Consider the following 22,439-nt stretch of genomic DNA (forward strand, 5'->3'; position numbering starts at 1 on the left):
TGGGTATTTCAGATTTTACTGTTTTGCTTTCATTGACCTCCCCCTACTCATTCCTCTCCAGCCAGCGTCACTACTGATATCTTGGTCAATTTTTCCTGCTCTCCATGTCAATGTAGATCCAAGAAAGTGCAGATACAGAAATTATAGTTATACAACAGGGAATGCTGGAACTGCTCATCAAGTTGGTCTGCATAAGGGGAAAGAGAAACAGAGTTAAGGTTGTGGGAGAGAGAGGTAAAGGGCATTGAATGTGGATCTGAGGATACAAGAAGTTCAGTATCCCGGGAGACAAGGGATAGTTTGAATATACCCATCATCTTGGGTGGGAATAAATTATGATGAATTGCAGTCAGAATCTGCCCTGGGTGAGCTGGAGCCAAACACATTTGTTCAGGAAAGAGGTGTCATTGTGGAATGGATGGGGTTTGGTTAACAGCTTGTCAAATAAGACAAGCAGAAACCACAGAAGGTGAACAAGGCAAAGGAGACAGAATGGAGTCCTGTTGGAGAGCAGGGTACAATTTCCTCAAGCTAGGAATTCCTGGAACACGCGTGACAGGGGCAGTTAAATCTTCGGTAAAGAACAACCTGCTGGTGGAACTCAGCTGAGACACAAGAGAGACTGCAGACGCTGTCAGTCTGGAGCACCACGCACAAAATCAGCGGAGAGGTATGAGATTCTGCAGATGCTATTACTCTGGAGCAAGACACACAAAATGATGGAGGAGCTCAGAGGGTTGGGCAGCATCTATGATCAGAAATGGACAGATGACCATTTGCATCAAGACCCTTCATCTGGACTGAAAGATAGAGGAGAGAGAGAGAGATCAGTGCAAAGGAGAGACGGGAAGGGGTGGAGTAAGAGCTGGCAAGCAATAGGCACGATCAGCAGATGGCGAATAGAGTGTGAGGCGCAGGGAGGGGATAGGTAGGCTGACAATAATGATAGCATCTGTTAGGAGAGGAGAGGTGAGCATAGGTGTCACAAAACAGGCGGTGTTGATAAGAAGACTAATAATACAGCAACATCTTCACCAGCTCCTGGAGTTAAATGTAACCATAATCCTTCTCCATTAATGGATATACTGGGACGAGCACATACATGGCATAGAATAAGTGACCTGAAAATAAGTCATAGATTCACAGAATACACTACGACCCACTACGACCATTTCAACCATTGTATTTACCTACGATAGGTCCATCACCTCCTCTGCCAGTGTGCTTTAGACCTCAACCACTCTCTGTGTGAAATGGCCCTCTCAGATCCCGTGGACACCCCACATGATTGCAGTTTATCTCTTATCCTGTTCATTTATCTGTAGCTCTGATCCAGAGCCAGGCTCTGTTTAGATAAATAGATGGCCGTGAATCTGTATCCAACAGAAATCAAGCCAGAAATTTGCTCAATGAATTTTCATGTAATAAAAAAGTGGAACTCTTGAATAAAGAGCTTGCACTGATGTAGCGTTTTCAAGACCATCAGGAGACAGGTTGGTGTCAAGTCAGCAATGCCAGAAAGTTGATGCCAATAGATATGGAACAGGGCACAGAACATGAGAGCAGAGAATCAGAAGCAGGAGTATTATCACTGACAGACATGAAATTTGTTGTTTTGTAGCAGTACATTGCATGACATAAAATATTACTATAAGTTAAAAATAAGTAAATAAATAAATAACATACATAAATATGTAAATAATGCAAAAGAGGAATAGAGAGGTAGTATTCATGGGTCCGTGGACCATTCAGAAATCTGATAGCAGAAGGAAAAACGATGTTCCTAAAATGTTGAGTGTGGGTCGTCAGGTTCCTGTACCTTCCCGCTGAAGCCAGTACTGAGAAGAGGGCATGTCCCATGTTGTGAGGGACCCTTAATAACGGATGCCTCCTTCTTGAGGATTGGTGTGATGTGTGTGTATGTACATGGTCGTGTGTGTGTGTGTGTGTGTGTGTGTGTGCGTGTGTCTATGTGCAGGTACATCAGAAAAGGAGAGAATCAAGCACAGCTAGATGCCTCCCTCATGAAACAGTCATAGTTCCACAATGTAGAACGATCTGGTGGGTAAAGTATTGGAGAATGATCCCATGGTGGAGGTGCCTCCCAGCTACATTCAGAAGTCTCAGGAAAAAAGTGAGAGAAAGGGTTATACAAAATAAGTAAACAACAGGAATTCTGCAGATGCTGGAAATTCAAGCAACATACATCAAAGTTGCTGGTGAACGCAGCAGGCCAGGCAGCATCTATAGGAAGAGGCGCAGTCGACATTTCAGGACGAAGGGTCTCGGCCTGAAACGTCGACTGCGCCTCTTCCTATAGATGCTGCCTGGCCTGCTGCGTTCACCAGCAACTTTGATGTATGTTGATACAAAATAAGTAACTATTTCTGCTATTAGAACTCAGTTGACAACAGCTGGCTTTTGCTTCTGGGCTTGCAGAGGTAGCTGTTCTGAGATCTCTCAGCTTTGCTTTTGGATAGCAGGAAGCTCAGTTTCCATGTTGTGTTGCACTTGCTCTCCCATTCATTACATCCGCAGACAGGGTTGAGCTCGAAAGGGCTGTTTTACTTAATCACGGAAGTTTCTAGGGAAGAGTTAAAGGTTACCCATCCGTCAAGTAATGACCAACAGACAGGTCCTTTTCTACTTACAACTATGGCATGGCACACTGCACAGCCATTAAATGCTTAAGGTCATGCGTTTTGAAAGGACAACATTTCATTTATCAAGCAGTTTCACATGATTGTGGAAAGTACTAAGTCCAAGCAATGATGTCCCCTCAGTAAAAAAAAGTAATGGAAGTACTCAATAGGTCAGGAAGCATCTATGGAGAGAGAAACAGAGATAGGATTCTGGCTTGACGGCATTTTGTTGGTTCGTAGATGCTACTCAGCTGGGAAAAGTGCAGAGATTTATGGGGTCGTTGCCAGGACTCAAGGGATTGAGTTAGGGAGAGAGGTTGAGCAGATTGGGACTTTTTTTTACTGGAATGTAAAGAGACTGAAGGGTGGTGATCTCACAGAGGGATGTAAATAAATGAGTGGTGTACAAACGGTAGACAGGGTGAATGCACATTTACAATAATTGCTATGCTACTCCGTTTGCCCGATGCATTGTTGGACATAGGACGGGGGGCATCAGGAACCTCTGTCCCTCTAAGTTCCACTGTTGCTTAGTCAAGTCATGGCAACATTTACATGGCTTAGCTCCTCATCCCTTCTGTTTTGCCAAAACAAGACATCTACTAGTTTCAGTTTTAAAGCTCGAGTTGCCCCCTCACAGCTATCGAAGAGAGTGAGCTTCAGATGTCAGAACAATGTGATCAATGGACAATCCCTCACCCGCACCCTATTCCAATTGTCCATCTTATCACCAACTCTACATTCACTCTGCTCTCATTTCCCAGGCACTCACAGACACTGTTTTATATGTTTCTGTCCTGTATTTATCTGATCTTCCATTCCAATCTCAACACAAAAAAACAAGCTATTTCCTCAGAGCGTTGTAGGCTGAGGAGAGATCAGGTATAAGTTTATAAAATTATATGAGGCATACACAACATAGACAGTCAAAGACTTTTTCCCAGGCTGCAAAAGTCAAATGGATTTTTGGATTTAAGGTGAGAGGGGGAAAGTAAAAAGAAGACATACAAGGCAAATTTTTTTACAGAGAGAATGGTAGATGCCTGGAACGCACTGACAAGAGCAGTAGTGGGAGCAGACACAATAGCAACATTTATGAGGTATTTAGGCTGGACACATGAACATGCAGTGAGCAGAGGGACATAGACTAAATGATTAACTTAAATTGGCATCATGGTCAGTACACACATTGTTCCTGTGTTGTACTGTTCTGTGTTTTATGATCTACAACAAGTGGCTTTCTGGTATTAATTCTATATTCATACTGTTTACATTTTCAAGTTATTCCAGAATAATGTTTAATAACTTCCTATCTCACATTTATATAAATCTCTGTCATCTAGTTGTTGGTAAATGATGTGCTGCTGAATTTATACATATTATGGAGACACTAAAGAGAAGAAAATATCTTCTAACAGCCACTTAATGTTTGTGTCTGCTCTGTATTTCCTAACTGTTTTGATCATCAAAGAATTCTATGAAAGCTAAAGCCTGCAGCTGCTGAAAATCTGAGATAAAGGTGCTGGAAGTACTCAGTAGGCCTAGCAACATCTGAAGAGAGTAAGAGAGTTAAATTGATGACAGATTAACAAAACTGGGGAAACAAGTTAGGGATGAGCAATGAAGAGGAAGAGAGGGCTGGAATAAAGGGAATGTTTGAGAATATAATTATTGTTGCTTTTTTTTTAGGAAATCAGTGTAGCTGATAGTGCTAACATTTATCATCTCTTCCAGCTCTCCCTAGAGGTGAGGTTGTTGGATGGTAATAGTGCAGAACAATATGACAAAGAACAAAAGATAGGTACGGGGGAGGAATAATTGAAAAAAGAAGGATTCTTAGTGGAACTTAATGAATTCTGCACAGAGTTCTAAAGTTTATAATAGCTGTTTCTCGACTTAATGGTGCATGAATACTAGTGAACAATCAAAATTTCAGGTGAAAGATGAGAAAAAAAATGTCAGAATGTCCAATGGAGTGCAAAGCAATTCAAATATTAAATAGAAAACTAGCTATTATTTAAAGTTTAAAATTAGAAGGCTCTGTAACAAATGAGATGCAGAAGGCTCTTCTAAGTATTTAATCAACTTCTCAATGAAATTTGTTTCCATTGTTTTACAGAGTCTGAAGGTATCTCAAAAGAGATGGGAAAGCAGTGAAGTAATTCACAAATGGTAATTAAAAACTTGTTCGGTGGATGAGTCAGTAGGTTAGACAAACTTGAACACGAGCTTCCCAGACGTACGATGCGCACTTATTAATTCCATTCCTCCTTCCCCAGGCGCTTGCTCTGTCTCTTCCGGTGTGGAATCTGCCAGTGTATGTGCAGGCAATGATTGAGAGATCATCTGTCTCCATCTTACATTCCTACAGCTTGTAATTTCTGCCTCACAGACAGATAAAAGGTTAGTTCTGACACAGTTCACTTGCTTGAACATGGAAAGTGGTTTCAGTCCCAGCAGTACTGCACTGTTCACTTGCAATATTAGCTTCCAATGTGAAGGTTCAGTGGTACTGCTCATCACTGAGCCTGGTTACAAATCACTGGGGATACAACAACTTTTATTCGTTACACATGCTCCTCTTCTGCTCAAGCACAAAGCTATTACTTGACATCATCTGCGTACAGGGCTCCTTAAGGCCTACACAATACAACAGTAAAGGATATTTCATGAATATATTACTCAGGGGAAGAGTTAGTTTATATATAAATCAGGTGACTATTAACTAATGATGTCCCTGTGATTTGAAGCATCCAGTGCTTATGAATAATTAGTTGAATTAGCAAGGAAGAGAGTATAAAAAAATAAATAAATGCAATATTCCCAGAAGAAACAAGTAACATCCCAGAAATCTTGGTAGGGTAGCGATTAGCACGACGATTAGCGTGACATTATTAAAACTTGGGGCGGTGGAGTTTACTGTTCAGTCCTGACATCCTCCCCATCAAACACCTGGTGTACCGTATAGCCTACAGTATAATAAGAGACTACTTTATGTTTTAGTAACACATCATTGAATACGCTATTAGGCTCATATTGATCTGTATGTGTGTGCTGAGTTCGGATTCTGCGAGTAAAGAACCAAGAATCTTAGCTCCAGTCTCCAGCATTTTTATTAATAGCATTGTTGTGTAACCAGGCCACATACACAACAAATTGGCGACAAGGTTAATGAACCTACATCTTATTGGAACGTCGGCTTTTAGTTGATAACGACACTCGGAGGAAGAGCACAAGGAACGAGCCAAGGAGCGTGACAAGGAGGCAGAGCGAGACCGTGAGTCCAAAAGGAAGCGGGAGCACAGCCAGGGTCAGGAACGTCGGGAGACCAAGAGACACAGTCGGAGCTGCAGCACGTCCAGGTGAGACCACAGCCAGTGCTGACCCCTAGGGGCTGAGGGTCTGCCTGTCTCAGAAGGGAGATAAAAAGGAGTGAAACACGCATCTAGACAGAGTGCACTCGTGGCGCTAGTAAAAAGAAACACGAGTCAAAAAAAAACAAGGGGAAACAGGGCTAAATTGACATAACAAAGATGCCGATGATTGGAACCATTACAGCATTTGATAGTGGCATTGAAGACTGGGCAACTTATTTTGAGAGAGTGGAGTTATATCGTGAGGCTAACGGTGTTAATGATGAAAAGAAAGCCAGCGTCTTACTCAGTATTATGGGAGCAAAAACATACAGGCTGCTACGGAGCTTGTTAACCCCTGAAAAGCCAGCTGACAAAATGTTCAAGCAAATAGTAGACACTCTCCAACAGCATTTAAACCCAAAACCACAGGTCATTACTGAAAGATTTAATTTTCACAAATGAAATCAAAGCAGAAATGAAAGCATTTCTGAATTTTGTGCTGAATTGCGCAAATTACCAGAACATAGTCAATTTGGAGCTGGTCTATCGGATGCATTGAGGGACAGGTTAGTGTGTAGCATGCATTGTGAAACCACACAGAAGAAGCTCCTGGGTGAAAAAGATCTTACGTTAGAGAAGGTGCTGAATATTGCAATATCAATGGAAACAGTAGCACGGGGTGCTTCAGAGATACAACAAAAACCTCTGGAATATGCTACGAATAAAATGTCACTGAACAGAAATGAAGGAAAGAAATGTTACCATTGTGGAAACATGTCACATGACCCTGATGACTGTTGGTTTAAAGACAAAGAATGCAGAAACAGAAGACATCCCGCCCTACAAAATCTCATTTCAGGGAGGTCTCAACCAGAAGTCTCAACCTCACAGCAGTCTGTGTCAATGAATTTGTTAATTTTGCAAGACATCAGATTCACAAGTGTTTTGTGAGACAGCTGACTTCTGAATTCTGTCTTAATGTGATGCACCATGCTGAATGCCCTTTCTACATCACAGTTAGAATTTGGCGGCACCAAAAGCAGCTTCATCAATTGGCAGAGCTCTTTGAATCTCAACTGCCCTGTTCTCACAAATTTTACTTTGGACAGCTTCCCCCAGAACTCATCAACTGGCAAACTTTTGTAGATTGGCACCAGTCCTTCAAGGTTAGTTGAGACATAATCCAGGACTTGCCTCAATACGTCTTTTAGTCATTTAACCCACCATGGGCAATAGAAAAGTCACTGTTGCAAACAGTGCAGCGAGCAACACTCTCATTATTTTTGACCCCTATTAGGCAGGGGTACACTTTAGTGTAGTCTGGGGTGAAGTACATTTTATATTTTCTTTTGTTGAAACTCTCTGCCATGGCGCTGCAGGACACTAAACTGAACTGATGGACAATGAAAGAGAGAGAGAGGTCGACTGTAAAGCCCACACATAAAGAAAACTAATAGGTCTACTTAGCACAAAGGGAGACCAATCGGGATGCTCTCTCTGTCACTCTCTCACTACGTCTGTCACTCGCTCTCTCTGCTCTCTCTCTCGCTCGCTCTCAAAAAATTAGATTTTCGCGATATTGTATATAATTTGCAGGTGTCAGGGAGCAGCTATCAATATGCTGGAGACTCCCAGAACTTCCAGGAGGGCTGGGATGTCTGAAACTGTGGCAAACAGGGCCACATTGGCAGAGTATGCAAAGCTAGTAAACAGCAGAAAAAGGGCAAAATACAGAAAAACAAGAAACCTCAGAAAGGAAAATACAACAAAGTACACAAAATGAAAGAAGGCAGCTCTGACAAAAGCAGTTCTGATGAAAGTGAATTGTCTTGTCGGCAACTTCACAGCGTGAAAGAGACAGGTGACCGAAGAGTAATAAGGATCTCTCCACAAGTGGCGGGCTTGAGACTGAAAATGAAGTTGGGCACAGGCTCAGCTTTAACAGTGATCTCTGTATATGACTACCTCTGAAGCAAACTAAACTACAGCTAAAGACCTACACAGGACAGAAAGTACATCCCAAGGGTAAAATTAAAGTGACAGTGACCTACGGAGACAAAACACAGCAGCTGAACCTCTATGTACTGTAAAATGGAGGACCACCATTGTTGGAATGTGAATAGCTCAGGAAAATCCAGCTGGATTGGCACACCATCAAGGCACTAGATGTATCAACAAAGGAGGGCAGCTCGGCGGGGAAGATGTCCGCAGCTCTTCTCTCACCTGTTGTCGACTATTACAATGACAAGGAAGAACTAGACAGCGTCGACAATGAGGACGAAAGCAGTATCCATGGTCGCGACTCAGATGAAGATACAGAGGATGCAAGGAAGACAGATATTGCCAATAAGCAGGATGATGAAGACTACCTGGAAGTAAAAGAGCAGATGTACCAGGAGAAATTGACATCTCTCAAAAGACAGCTACAGCAGTTACAGGAAGGCACTTTGCAGGAGTATCAGAAAAGGATGAAGAAACTAGATCAATACAAGGAAAGAATATGAAATGCAGAGCTTTTTCTGCAACTGGAGACAGAACAAGTGGAAAGGAATTATGTTAAAGAGAAGAAAGCAGCAGTAAAGGAATTTGAAGATAAAAAAAATTGAGTTAGAAGAAGAGAAAAAGATGATTGAGAATGAGAGACTAACAATGGAACTCACAGGAGATTCTATGGAGGTAAAGCCAATAATTACTAGAAAACTAACGAAGAGACCTAATGACCCTGTTCCAATTACGGACAAAACATGAAGACCTGCATCTGCGCAGTTAAATTACCTGTTAACAGATGAACAGATAATGGAAGATCTGTGAACTCTCAATAAGTTTAAATCTCCAAAAAAACCAACATCTCTGTCTTCTCCTGAGCATCTTCCCAGCACTCCTGCTGAATCACCAAAACAAAGATATAAAGCACGAATAGAAGATGGAAAGTTATATTACGATAAGAGATGGTATCATAAATGTCAGGCTATCTATTTGGAATCTAAGGAGAATACGAAGATTGGCTGTGTAATTAGCTCAGTTGGAACAAATGAGATATGGGTAAGGAAGACAAGTGATAGCACAAAGGTACGTATATATCTAGGACAGTTGCACAGAGGAGTCTTCTTTATATGGAGGTGATCTGTTGCCTAGAACTCTTAGCAAGTTGGAGGTGCACATCTTCTTAACTCCCTATGCTCAGAGCTCAACTTTTCATGACTTTAATATGGAAATCGGTATTAAAACAAACAAGTTTAGTGACAGACTGAAGAACGCACTATATGAAGACACTTTCCAATGCCATCTCAGTTTTGATGATTGTACATATTTTAAAGAATGACATTCACCCTTTCACGGGTTTCACTTTGCTTTCATCATCTTTGCAAGACGGAGGTGACTACTCTTTATGGCTGGAACCTGCCGAATTGGAGATTGTTTAATTTATTCCGGACAATAGAGTGAAGACCTATTTGCTTCAGTGCCGGACAATCTAGAGAAGACCCCCCCACAGAGGCCTGAGTTATAAATGGGGCTTAGACCTAAAGTAAAAAAAAGGCTTGTTATAATTTGATATTATTATGTTACTTTGTTATAATTTGATATTATTAAGTTACTAAGTAAACAAATGGTAGGCGTTTGTATGTTAAGGGTAAACATATTTGTTTAGCATAGTGCCCCAGTTAAAAAAAACAGTTGATACACTATTAAAAGAAAAGGGGAGGTGTGTACCGTAGAGCCTACAGCAGTGGTCCCCAACCTCTGGGCCGCGGACCGATACATTGCCACGAAGAATGCAGCAGTACAGCAATCGCCTCTGATCTGGGCTGATATTTACGTGCCGGGTGGCACCTAATTAATTAGCTTGTTTATTTCTGCTTTTTTCTTAAAGCTGTGCTGGGTGCGTTTCGGCTACAGCTGTACCACTGCACTCTTCGCGGCAATATATCGGTCCGCAGCCCGGAGGTTGGGGACCACTGGCTTACAGTATAATAAGGGACAACTTTATGTTTTAGTAGCCCGTCATTGAATACGCTATTAGGTGCGTATACATCTGTATGTGTGTGCTGAGTTTGGATTCTACGAGTAAAGAACCATGAAACTTAGCTCCCGTCTCCAGCAGTTTTATTAATAGTGTTGTTGTGTAACCAGGCCACATACACAACACCTGGGTTTCCTCTGTATGTTCCAGTTTCACCCCACAGTGCAAAGACTACCAGTTAGTAAATTAACTGGTCATTGTAGGTTGTCCCGTAATTAGTCTAGAGTTAAATCAGTGGCAGCTGATGGTGCGGCTTGAAGTCTCAGAAGGACTTATTCTGCAATTTCTCGAACTTCTGGTAATGGCACCCCTTCACCACTCCTCATCCCCTTTTCCCTCGCTCACCTTATCTCCTTGCCTTCTCATCGCCTCCCTCTGGTGCTCCTCCCCTCTTCCATGGCCTTCTGCCCTCTCCTATTTGATTCCCCCTTCTCCAACCCCGTATCTCTTTCACCGATCAACTTCCCAGCTCTTTACTTCACCTGTCCCATTCCTGGCTTCACCTATCACCTTGTGTTTCTCCCTGCCCTCCCCGCACCTTTCAACTCTACTCCTCGTCTTTCTTTCTGCAGTCCTGCCGAAGGGCCTCGGCCCAAAACATTGACTGTACCCTTTTCCATAGGTGCTGTCTGGCCTGCTGAGTTCCTGCAGCATTTTGTGTAAGAATCAGAATTAAGTTTATTCCATAGATGCTGCTGGGCTTATTGAGTTCCTGTAGCATTTTGGGTGTTGCTCTTGATTTCCAGCATCTGCAGTACCTCACGTACTGAGGATCATTATCACTGTTTATTGTTTCCCAGCAAAATTACAGTCTGACGTCGTAACATTGCTGTAAATTACAAAATAAATAAATGGTGCAAAAGGAAAATGAATAAAGAGGCTCCTGGGCCATTCATAAACCTGAAGTGGAGGGGAAGAATCATTGAGTGTCAGAATTCAGGCTGCTGTCCCTCCTTCCTGGTGGTACTAATGAGAAGAGGGCATTTCCTGGATGGTGAGGGACTTCAGTGATGGGTGCTGCCTAATTGATTTCAGTCTCTGAGGCTGACATGAAAGCATTCTTCAGGAGATTGAACATACAGAAGGCATCTAGCCTAAACACATACTTGGCCAAGTGCTAAAGACATGTGCTGATCAACTGGCTGAATATTTTTAATCTCTCGCTTTGGCCGTCTGATGCACCCAACTGTTTCAAACAGGCTTCAGTTATACTGGTGCCTACGGAGAAAGTGGTAATGTGCCTCAAACATTATCATCTCGTAGCACTTATCCACAGTGATGAAGTGTTTTGACAGGTTATTGATGAAACATATCAACTCTTGCCTGTGGGGGGACTTGGATCTCCTCCAATGTGCCACAGGTCAGCCAGCCAGTGGCGTAGTGGTATCTACACCAGACGTCAAGGCAAGTGGTCCCGGGACTGAATCTGGCCGGTTCCTTGCATGCTTTCCATCCATGCTGGGTTGAGCATCGAGCTAGCAACTCAGCATTGTAAAAAACAGAAAAATGGTAAAGAAATGGCAAGGCTGTCCCCCAATTTGCCTCAAGGCACGGAAAGGATCAACAACAGACGTCATTTCATTGCCTCTTCACTCAGCTGTGGAACATCTGGACAAGATGTAACTGCATGCATCAGGATGTTCTTCATTGGCTGCAGCTCAGAATTCAATACTATATTACCCTCCAAACTAATCAATAAGTTCCAAGACCTAGGCTTCTATACCTCCTAGCACAACTGGATGCTCGATTTCCTTACTTGCAGACCACAGTCAGCTTGGACTGGCAAAAATATCTTCTCCACAACCTCCACCAGCATAGGTGCACTACAAGGCTGTGTGCTTGGACACTGTTCGACTTGCTTTATGCTTATGTAATGTGTTATACGGTTTCACTGCTAATGTAATGTTTCACTGCTAAAGTAATGGCTTCTCTGTAGCAGCAATGTTTGGGTTATGACTAGAGGTAACGGGGCTTTGGAATGTGTGCCATCCAATGAGAGGGATGTTGTTCTTTCTTGGGGGTCTGGGAGCAGGGATTTCGCAGTCTTTTGTCAGGGAGAGATGAGGAGAGACGACACAAACGGAGAGAGGTGGTAGACTGCCAGATGAAGTGGACTTAGAGCGAGGGTCCGAGGGTTGGCTGCACTCGGAGGAGGTCGACGGAGAACAAATGAACAGAACCATGAGCTCCAACGTTGCGCATCAGACAGTTTCATGAGAATGGGCCTTATTTTTTCGTTTCTTTACAAACCATATAGTCAAATTAAGAATTATAAAGCTCAATCGTTTAATCGTATATTGTGTACTGTTTGTTATTTTGTGGTATTGATTTGTAACAGGGGATGCATCGCGCAGTAACCACCCAAACAAGATTTCTTAAGTTTGGCTGGGCCGGAGGCTGTCTTCCCCTAGAGGAAGCCGCTAGCTGAACCGAAAGTTGCATTTATGACTGCTCCAATGTCGTATTTAGTTGCTGGCCAAATCAAAAGTGATGACAAATCAGCATATAGGAGGGAGATTAAACACACAGCGCATATTTTCCTCGCGTTAATATAGTGATAAGTCAATTACCAGGGGAGCTTGAAGTAAGTGTTGAACGAACTTCCAGTAGAAATGGTAGAGGCAGGTTCGATATTATCATTTAAAGAAAAATTGGGTAGGTATATGGACAGGAGAGGAATGGAGGGTTATGGGCTGAGTGCAGGTCGGTGGGACTAGGCCAGAGTAGCGTTCGGCATGGACTAGAAGGGCCAAGGTGGCCTGTTTCCGTGCTGTAATTGTTATATGGTTACATAAGTAAGTCAATAGCATCATAACATTTTAAGTAACGTTTGGATATTAAACACACGGCACATATTTTCCCCGTATGAACATGTAAAATCATTGCAACACACCAATATTGGTGAATCAGTGGGAGCCCTGGGCTTCTGTTCCTGCAACAAGACGGTCGCATCGAGGGATGATGGGAGTCAGCGATACTCGAAGGTGGTTCCTTATGTCCAGTCTATTCTGCAATTTAGTTTTCGTTGCATTCATTGCAGAGATATGTTGGAAATGGAAGCAACATTTTCAGTGCTTTCATGGATATCTCAGGATATTCAGCCTTGACTTTGATCCAGAACGCCAGCAGAGATGTTATGTCAAACATACTTTTCAGCCCATCGTCATTTGCAAGCTCGAGGAGTTGATCTCCTTCCCGCGCTGACATGGATGACGCGCGGGTAATGACCTTGCATGCGTAATAGCTCAACAGTGGGCTTGACAGGGAATGAGGAACGGTGTAGCTGACTCCTATCGCCAAATCATGTCGTTTCCTCACGGCCCGGTAGCGGTCCGCGGCCCAGAGGTTGGGGACCGCTGGATTAATAGACAGAAGTGTTGACCAGCTTCACAGCTTGGGGGAAGTAACTGCTTTTGACTCTGATGATCCTGGTGTTGATACTGCATAGTCTTTTCCCTAATGGGAGTGGGACAAAGAGTCCTTAAGAGGGGGTGAGTGGGTGTGAAGTGTTGTGAGATCTAGAACTACAGCTCACTGTTTAACTATAATGACTTGCCCATTTATGACCCAGGCGAAGTGACATTATTTTTTCTCTGGGAAGGTCAATAATCTCTGGAGCTCTGTTCCTCAAAGAGCAGTCAAAGTACTCAAGATTTTGAAAATTTTTAAGGAAGAAAGAGATTCTTAATGAGCAATGGGGTGAAAGGTGATTTAGTGTAGGCAGGAATGCACTATTAGTGTCACATTAACTACGACCTCATTGAGCAGACCCCAGAGGCATAACGGACACCCTTCTTTGCATGTTTTTATGATTACATTACATAGAACATAGAACATAGAATAATACAGCACAGGAACAGGCCCTTCAGCCCATAATATCTGCGTCAACCATGATGCCAAACCAAGCTAATCTCTTCTGCCTGCACATGATCTATATCCCTCCATTCCCTGCTTAATCGTGTGACAATCCAAAACTTCGTAAATGCCTCTGTTGTACCTACTCCCACTACTGGCCTTGGCATCCTGCTCCAGATACTTACCACTCTCAGTGTAAAAAAAAGTCTTGCCTGCACATCTCCTTTAAAGTTCAATGCAAATCTTCTGGTCTGGTTATGCTGCTGTCAAAATTTAAATACATTCAGCTTCTTAAAGGGAAATGTTGACAGAATGCTTCAGCTTTCCAGCAGTTGCATTCTGTGCACTTTGTAACATGTAATGGTACACTGACTGTTCTCGTTCTTAAACCAGATCACATGTAATATAACCATCAAGAGCTCAGCCCTCCCCACCACTGAATGCTACATGAGGTTCCTCAAAATTGTTGGCATCCATTATCAAGGATCCCTACCATCATCCGGTCGTGCTGCTACCATCAGGCAGGAGAGACAGAAGGTGAAGTCTCACTCCACCAGGTTCAGTAACAACTACTTTTGTACAACCATTAGGTAACTGACTTGCACAATAGCTCAGCACCTGAACACCATGTGCCATTATTTGTGTCATTTTTTTGAACTAATATCTTATTTTGCACTGTATTTTTTCTTCACTGTCTCGTATGATTTGTTAAGTGTGGTGTCTGAACCTACCTGCCTGCGATACTGTCACAAGCAGGTTTTTCATTGAACCAGTACTTCTCCGTACATGTGCATGTGACAACAAATTCAACATGATTTGATTGGTTCAAATGTATTCCAACCTGAACATCAAGTTTAACTGTAATGACCATGTGATTCGTTGTCCGTTTTGGCATCTCTTTCTGAAAGGGCTGCATCTGGTACAGCAACACAACAGTAGGAAGAAGCCATATAACCCTTCAGAACTATTCTTCAACAGATGGTGAAATCCACCCCCCCCCCCGCTGCCATTGCCAATATCACCTTTAGTCCATAACACCTTGGCTATAAAAAAATCCACCAATCTCAGGTTTAAAATTAACAATTGACTGAGTATCAATTGTCTTGCAAAGTTATAACTCCATGTCAGTTCCCCTTATGATTTAAAGAATTCACTTTTGTCAACCCTTAACCTTACAGCATCCTCTCTTAAAAACTACAACAAACTGTCAGGTCAGCAGAAAAGGTCATTGGCTGCAGTCTACCATCACTGCAGGACTTGTATGTGTCTAGTAAAAGAAGTTGGCAAGAAAAATCATTTCCACGCAGCAAACTAGTTTTTCAAATGCTCCCTTCTACACAGCACTATAGGGATATAAAATAGAAACTTCACACCATCTTAAAAATGTCTTCCCCCCAGGCATTTAATCTGATCAACAATTCAGGTTAATGATTCTCTTCCCCCCCCCACCACCACCTCCTTCTATATATTATCCCCATTACTGCAATGTACTGTAAACACTTCAAGCCATATTTTATAATGCTGGTTACATTACTTGCTGGTATTTATGCACATTTTATTCCATATCTACTCTTTAACCACTAACTTTATTTTTATATAATACCTTATTATTTATAATTGTTTAATATTATTTTTGTTGAATGTCACATCTTGACCAACACATTACAATAACTCCTCAGCACAGATCAAGTTGCTGGAGGAATTCAATGGGTCAGGGAGTCTCAGTGAAGGGAAATGCATAGACAACATTGCTGCTATATTCTAGATGAAGGATCCTGGTCCAAAACATTGACTGTACAATTCCTTCCACAGATGCTGCCTGACACATTGAGTTCCTCCGGCAGTTTGTCTTTTTCCAGCCTCCGCAGCCTCTTGTGACAACATTGTTTCCTAATGTTGAGATGTACTGTATTCCTGGAACTGACATCTATTTTTCTTACCCTTCATTTCTTTTGCCTGACACTCTATCTCCTTGTGCGTCCCAAAAAGTGAGGCACCCACTCTGCTTCTAGTATGTGGCACATGCAGGATGTACTGTAGATCTGACTTTTTCCTGCAGGGGCACACAGATTTATCTCTAAGAGTGAAATGTGTGAGCAGGCGCATCCATGATTATTGTAGATGGTTATAAAGGAGTCAGCCCCTATTACAGCAAATGTCCTTAACACCTTGTACTGCCCCTGTTTTGGCAAGAAACTGGTGTTTTGGAAGAAAACAAATTTGACATCATCTAAATTAAACAAAAGGCTTGTGTTCCTGTGTTGAAGCTAGTTTGTTTTCTTAAAACAAACTGTACTTTACTGCTGGGTTAGGTTGATGAGAGCTCTTGATTTGACAGACAGTTCAAATGGAATGCCAGGCACTTTCACAACCAGGGTGAATGAAGGAGCGAGCATTTTAAGAGAGCCAAGTGAAGGATGGGATGTGTGCAGATTACTCCAGTGGCAAGAGGTGGTGAGCTTCCCACCTGGTCCTGGGGCAGAAGACTGACATTGCAGTAACCTGCCGCAGAGCAAGATTGTTGGACCACTATACCAAATGGGGATTAACTGTTGCTGTGGAGATCAGGCTGGATTTCAGAGAACATGATTTTCAAGTCTTTCAGGTTTAAATGATAAAAAAAAAACTGGGCTTTCATTCCCTGGAACTGGGATTAACTTTATTCACCAAATACTGTACATTTACATGTATTAGGAATTTGCTGTGGTGCATTGGTCAGGCCGTGACTTGCAACAGAAAGCAACATTTAACAATTACCACGGAAAAGAATTACGTATAAAAGAGTTAGAAGGTAAAGTATGGACAGGGAATAAAATGTACATAAATACATAAATACCAGCATGCATTTACAATGTAAAAAATAATGTATATAAAGTGGTTTATGTTGTTATCAGTGCAGTGCAGTGACTAAGGTAATAGATAGAGGTTGTGGGGGGTGGCCAGCTGAAGAAGCTGATCAGATTAATTGGCTGTGGAGGAAAATTTAAGATGGTGTGAAGTATTTGCGTTAATGCTCTATAGCGGTTTCCAGAAGGAAGCTTTTGGAAAAGGCAGTTTGCTAGATAGGCACAAGTCTGCAATGACTTTTCCTGCCCACCTCTTTGTCCTGGGCACATACAGGTCCTGCAGTGATGGTAGACTGCAGCCAGTGGCCTTTTCAGCTGACCTAACAGTTGGCTGTCGTTTTTGTATGTTGTATGTTAAGGACATCCTGAACGCTAAAAAGAGGGTGTTTAGAGATGGAAACAGGGAGGAGCTGAGGGCAATACAGAGGGACCTGAAAGCCAGGATCAGGGAGGCTAAAGACAGGTACAGGAGGAAGCTTGAGTGGAAACTCCAGCGGAACAACATGAGAGAGGTCTGCTGGGGGATGAGGACCATCACTGGGTTCCGGCAAACTAGCAACAGAGGAACTGAAGGCAGTGTGGACAGGGCCAACGAACTTAACCTGTTCTTTAACAGATTTGACATCGTGGCCCCTGCCCATCCCCCACATGAGTCATCTGTTGTCGGCCCCCAACCAACACATATTCCACTCTCCCCTCCTACCCCTCCTCACAGTCCCCGACCCTGCTCTCATGACTATACCCCTCCCTCACACGAAACCACCACGGTGGGCTTCACAGCTGAACAGGTGAGAAGACAGCTGAAACGTCTCAACCCAAGCAAAGCTGCAGGTCCGGATGGTGTCAGTACCAAGGTGCTCAAAGCCTGTGCCCCTCATCTATGTGGAGTACTTAGCCATGTCTTCAACTGAGCCTGAGGCTCTGGAGGGTTCCTGTGCTGTGGAAGATGTCCTGCCTCGTCCCTGCGCCGAAGGCACCGTGCCCCAGCGGCCTCAATGACTGCAGACCGGTGGCATTGACCTCCCACATCATGAAGACCCTGGAGAGACTTGTTCTGGAGCTGCTCCAGCCTATGGTTGGGCCCACTTAGATCCAGTTCCAGTTCGCCTACCAGCCCCAACTAGGAGTTGAGGAAGCCGTCGTCTACCTGCTGAACCGTGTCTACGCCCGCCTGGACAAGCCAGCGATCACTGTGAGGGTCATGTTTTTTGACTTCTCCAGTGTGTTCAACACCATCCACCCTGCTCTTCTGGGGGAGAAGCTGACAGCGATGCAGGTGGATGCTTCCCTGGTATCATGGATTCTTGATTACCTGACTGGCAGACCACAAAACATGTGCTTGCAACATTGTGTGTCCTACAGAGTGATCTGCAGCACTGGGGCTCCACAGGGGACTGTCTTGTCTCCCTTTCTCTTCACCATTTACATCTCGGACTTCAACTACTGCACAGAGTCTTGTCATCTTCAGAAGTTTTCTGATGACTCTTCCATAGTTGGATGCATCAGCAAGGGAGATGAGGCTGAGTACAGGGCCATGGTAGGAAACCTTGTCACATGGTGTGAGCAGAATTATCTGCAGCTTAATGTGGAAAAGACTAAGGAGCTGGTGGTAGACCTGAGGAGAGCTAAGGTACCGGTGACCCCTGTTTCCATCCAGGGGGTCAGTGTGGACATGGTGGGGGATTACAAATACCTGGGGATACAAATTGACAATAAACTGGACTGGTCAAAGAACACTGAGGCTATCTACAAGAAGGGTCAGAGCCGTGTCTATTTCCTGAGGAGACTGAGGTCCTTTAACATCTGCTGGACGATGCTGAAGATGTTCTACAAGTCTGTGGTGGCCAATGCTATCATGTTTGCTGTTGTGTGCTGGGGCAGCAGGCTGAGTGTAGCAGACACCAACAGGATCAACAAACACACTCGTAAGGCCAGTGATATTGTGGGGATGGAACTGGACTCTCTCACGGTGGTGTCTGAAAAGAGGATGCTGTCCAAGTTGCATGCCATCTTGGACAATATGTTCCATCCACTACATAATGGACTGATTGGGCACAGGAGTACATTCAGCCAGTGACTCATTCCACCGAGATGCAGCACAGAGCGTCATAGGAAGTCATTCCTGCCTGTGGCCATCAAACTTTACAACTTCTCCCTTGGAGGGTCAGATACCCTGAGCCAATAGGCTGGTCCTGGACTTATTTCCTGGCATAATTTACATATTACTATTTAACTATTTATGGTTCTATTAATATTTAATTATTTATAGTGCAAATGTAACGAAAACCAATTTCCCCCGGGATCAATAAAGTATGACTATGAATATGACTATGACCATATGAGAGGGTGTCGCACCAGACCAGACAGTAATGGCTTTCCACAGATGCTGCATCACCTGCTCAGTGTTTCCAGTATTTTCTGCTTTTATTTCAGCCACCAGCATCTGCAATTATTTTGATTATTATTCACCCCTAATTATTAGCCTCTAAGTGGAACAGGAGAACATAACCAGCATCAACAGGCTCTTGCCCTCAGTCCCTACTCTACGTCCTAGATACCGACAAACATATGGCCAGATTGTCCTCTAACTCCAGCTACGAGTTCAACGATACCACCATCATAGCGGGGCGAATCTCACCTAGGCAATGAGTCAGATTACAGAGAGGGGACAGAGAGCCTAGTGACATGACAGCAACTGTTTCCTCGATGTTAGCAAAGCAAAAGAGCTGGTTATTCACCTCAGGAAGCAAGACAGAGTGCATATCCTTTTATGTATCAATAGTGTTGAGGTGGAGATGTTTGAGAACTTCAGAATTCTATGTGGTGGCTTGTCTTAGACACTGTAGCCAAAAATGCACAACAGTGTCTCTATTTTCTCATAAGACTAAGGAAATTCAACGTGCTCCCATTGACCCTCGCCAATTTTTATACTGATGCATCACAGAAAGCATCCTATCTACATCACAGCCTAGTATGGCAACTGCTCTGTCCAAAACCACAGGGAATTTCAGTGAGTTGTCCATCAAAACTAGCTTCTCCTCCACGGACTCTAACTACATTTCTCAGAAAATTAGCTAGTATAATCAAAGACCTCACTTACTCTGGATAGTCTCTCTTCCCCACCCTCTCATGGAGCAGAAGATACAAAAGTATGAAATACACATCAACAGGCTCAAGAATAGCTTCTGAATATCCCATTATTGACTATCTTTAAGATAAAGATGAATTCTTGACCTCACAATCTACCTCATCAATGCCCATACACCTCATCTACGTGCACTGAACAGTTACTGTTTTTCCTTTTCTACTTCCTCACTGTTATTATGATTTGAAACAATCTGAATGATTAGTTTTTAAAGTTAATTTTTTCACTCTATCTTGCTATATTATAAACAAATTTTAAAACAAATCTGACTTCAAGAAGAACAGGTCCATCCATGTTTTTTCTTGAATGACGTTTTGCAGTTACATGAAAATTTTTCAGTGCATTAGCAGGCTACTCTGGTCACCTGGTGTCTGCTCACATTACTCCTGACAATCCTTTTCCTGCATTATGTTGTTCTAATTTTATTTGTTTTCCAATCATGTTGGAGCAGTGGAAATACTTCTGTCTGTCTGGACTTGTGAGTCAGTGACTGTGGGATCCATTAGTAAGCTGGATTGTTTGTATACAAATCACTCTCTGGAAATGAGTGATGTTAATGGGAAATACTCGACAATTAACTCATGTGAATGAAGCAGATCATTAGTGAATCCTTTGCACTTTCTCAACGTGGGAAAGAAAGTGGATAATTTCCCGAAGCTTCGTCTTGGAGGAGTGAGGGATGAATCAGTGATGCAAAAAGCAGAGGCAGGTAATTCTCCAGAGAAACCCCACAGGGTCAAGAGCCTGGGAAACATTTCAGTTTTTCTGATACACCCTGACATTTCATTACAAAGTTGTTAGGTATGTCATTAAATGCACTGTTGTTTTATTAAGATGGAGTACGGCAAACAAAGAGGTTATTGATTTTGTTCGTGGCGAGGTCTTTCTCGAGTCCATTTTGCTTGGCAAAAGAGGTTTCCTATACTTTTCTGCGTATAGGTATAGTTATTTTTAAACCAAGTTTATTGAAGGCTGAGCAGACTGAACATATGAACAGAAAGCTGGGATAATGATCCCTGGAGAGCCCAAGCATTCACTTGCTCAGCTCCATTTCATATCAGTGAGCTTTAAGAATGCTGTTCAAGTTCAGAGTCAATCAGTCAGAGGCTATTTAAATTAGCTTCCAATTGCAAAGCAAGACAATAAAAAGGGAACAGTGAAGGAGGTAACCAAAGTATGACAAAATGTTACCAGGAGGATGGTAAGTTTTTTTGCGTAAAAAGAAAAACTTGTTTGCATGGAAACACAAGATGCCGGGAATAGAGCAATGCGCACACAAAATGCTGCAGGAACTCAGCAGGTCAGGCAGCATCCATGGGGGGGAATAATCAGCTGACATTTCAGACTGAGACCCTTTATCAGGCCCGGAAAGGAAGCAGGAGAAGACAACATAAGACGAGGGAAGAGAGGCAAGTGATAGGGAAGACCAGATGAGGGGGAAGTTATCTGCTTGGGGGAGGGGGAATACTTTATATTTTATACTTTATACTTTATTGTTGCCAAACAATTCATACTAGAATGTACAATCATCACAGCGATGGTTGATTCTGCGCTTCCTGCTCCCTGGATTACAAATATTAAATATTAAAAATATTTAAAATGGTAAAAATTAGTAAATATTAAAATTTTAAATTATAAGTCATAAATAGAAAATAGAAAAATGGAAAGTAAGATAGTGCAAAAAAAAACTGAGAGGCAGGTCCGGATATTTGGAGGGTACGGCCCAGATCCGGGTCAGGATCCGTTCAGCAGTCGTATCACAGTTGGAAAGAAGCTGTTCCCAAATCTGGCCGTACGAGTCTTCAAGCTCCTGAGCCTTCTCCCGGAGGGAAGAGGGACGGAAAGTGTGTTGGCTGGGTGGGTCGTGTCCTTGATTATCCTGGCAGCATGTGGTGTAAAGTGAGTCCACGGACGGAAGATTGAAGTAAGAACCTGGGAGGTAATAGGTAGAAGGGGTACAGAGCTGAAAAATTACTCCCCTCCCCCTTCTCTCTTTTTCTATTCGCAAATCTGGTAACCTACTCAGACCTTCTCCTTACCTATCCATCACTTCCCTCTGATTCCCCATCTTCTTTACTTTCTTCCATGGTCCATTGTCTCTCCTATTAGGTCCCTTCTTCTTCAGCCATGTACCTGTTCTGCCTGTCTCCTGCTGTGCATACCAAAGAAGTCACTCCAGGTGTTCCCCAAATGCAAATAATGGACTAACCAGAAGATCCCATCCAGTGGCTTTGACATCCACTGTCATGAAGGGCTTCAGGAGGCTGGTCATGGCCCACATTAACTCCCATCTCCCAGACAACCTCAACCCAATGCAATGTGCCTACTGCTGAAACAAGTCAACAGTGAAGGCTGTCTTCCTAGCCCTACGTTCATCTCTGGAACATCTGGGTAACAAAAAGCTTCTACACTCTGTGGTCACTTTAAGTGCACCTGTACACCTGGCCATTAATGCAAATATCTAATCAGCCAATCATGTAGTAGCAACTCAGTGCACAAAAGCGTGGTCAAGCAGTTCAGTTGTTGTTCAGACCGAACATCAGAATGGGGAAGAAATGTGATCTAAGTGACTTT

This window comes from Mobula hypostoma, chromosome 9, assembly GCF_963921235.1.
Source record: "Mobula hypostoma chromosome 9, sMobHyp1.1, whole genome shotgun sequence".
Lineage (NCBI taxonomy): Eukaryota > Metazoa > Chordata > Chondrichthyes > Myliobatiformes > Myliobatidae > Mobula > Mobula hypostoma.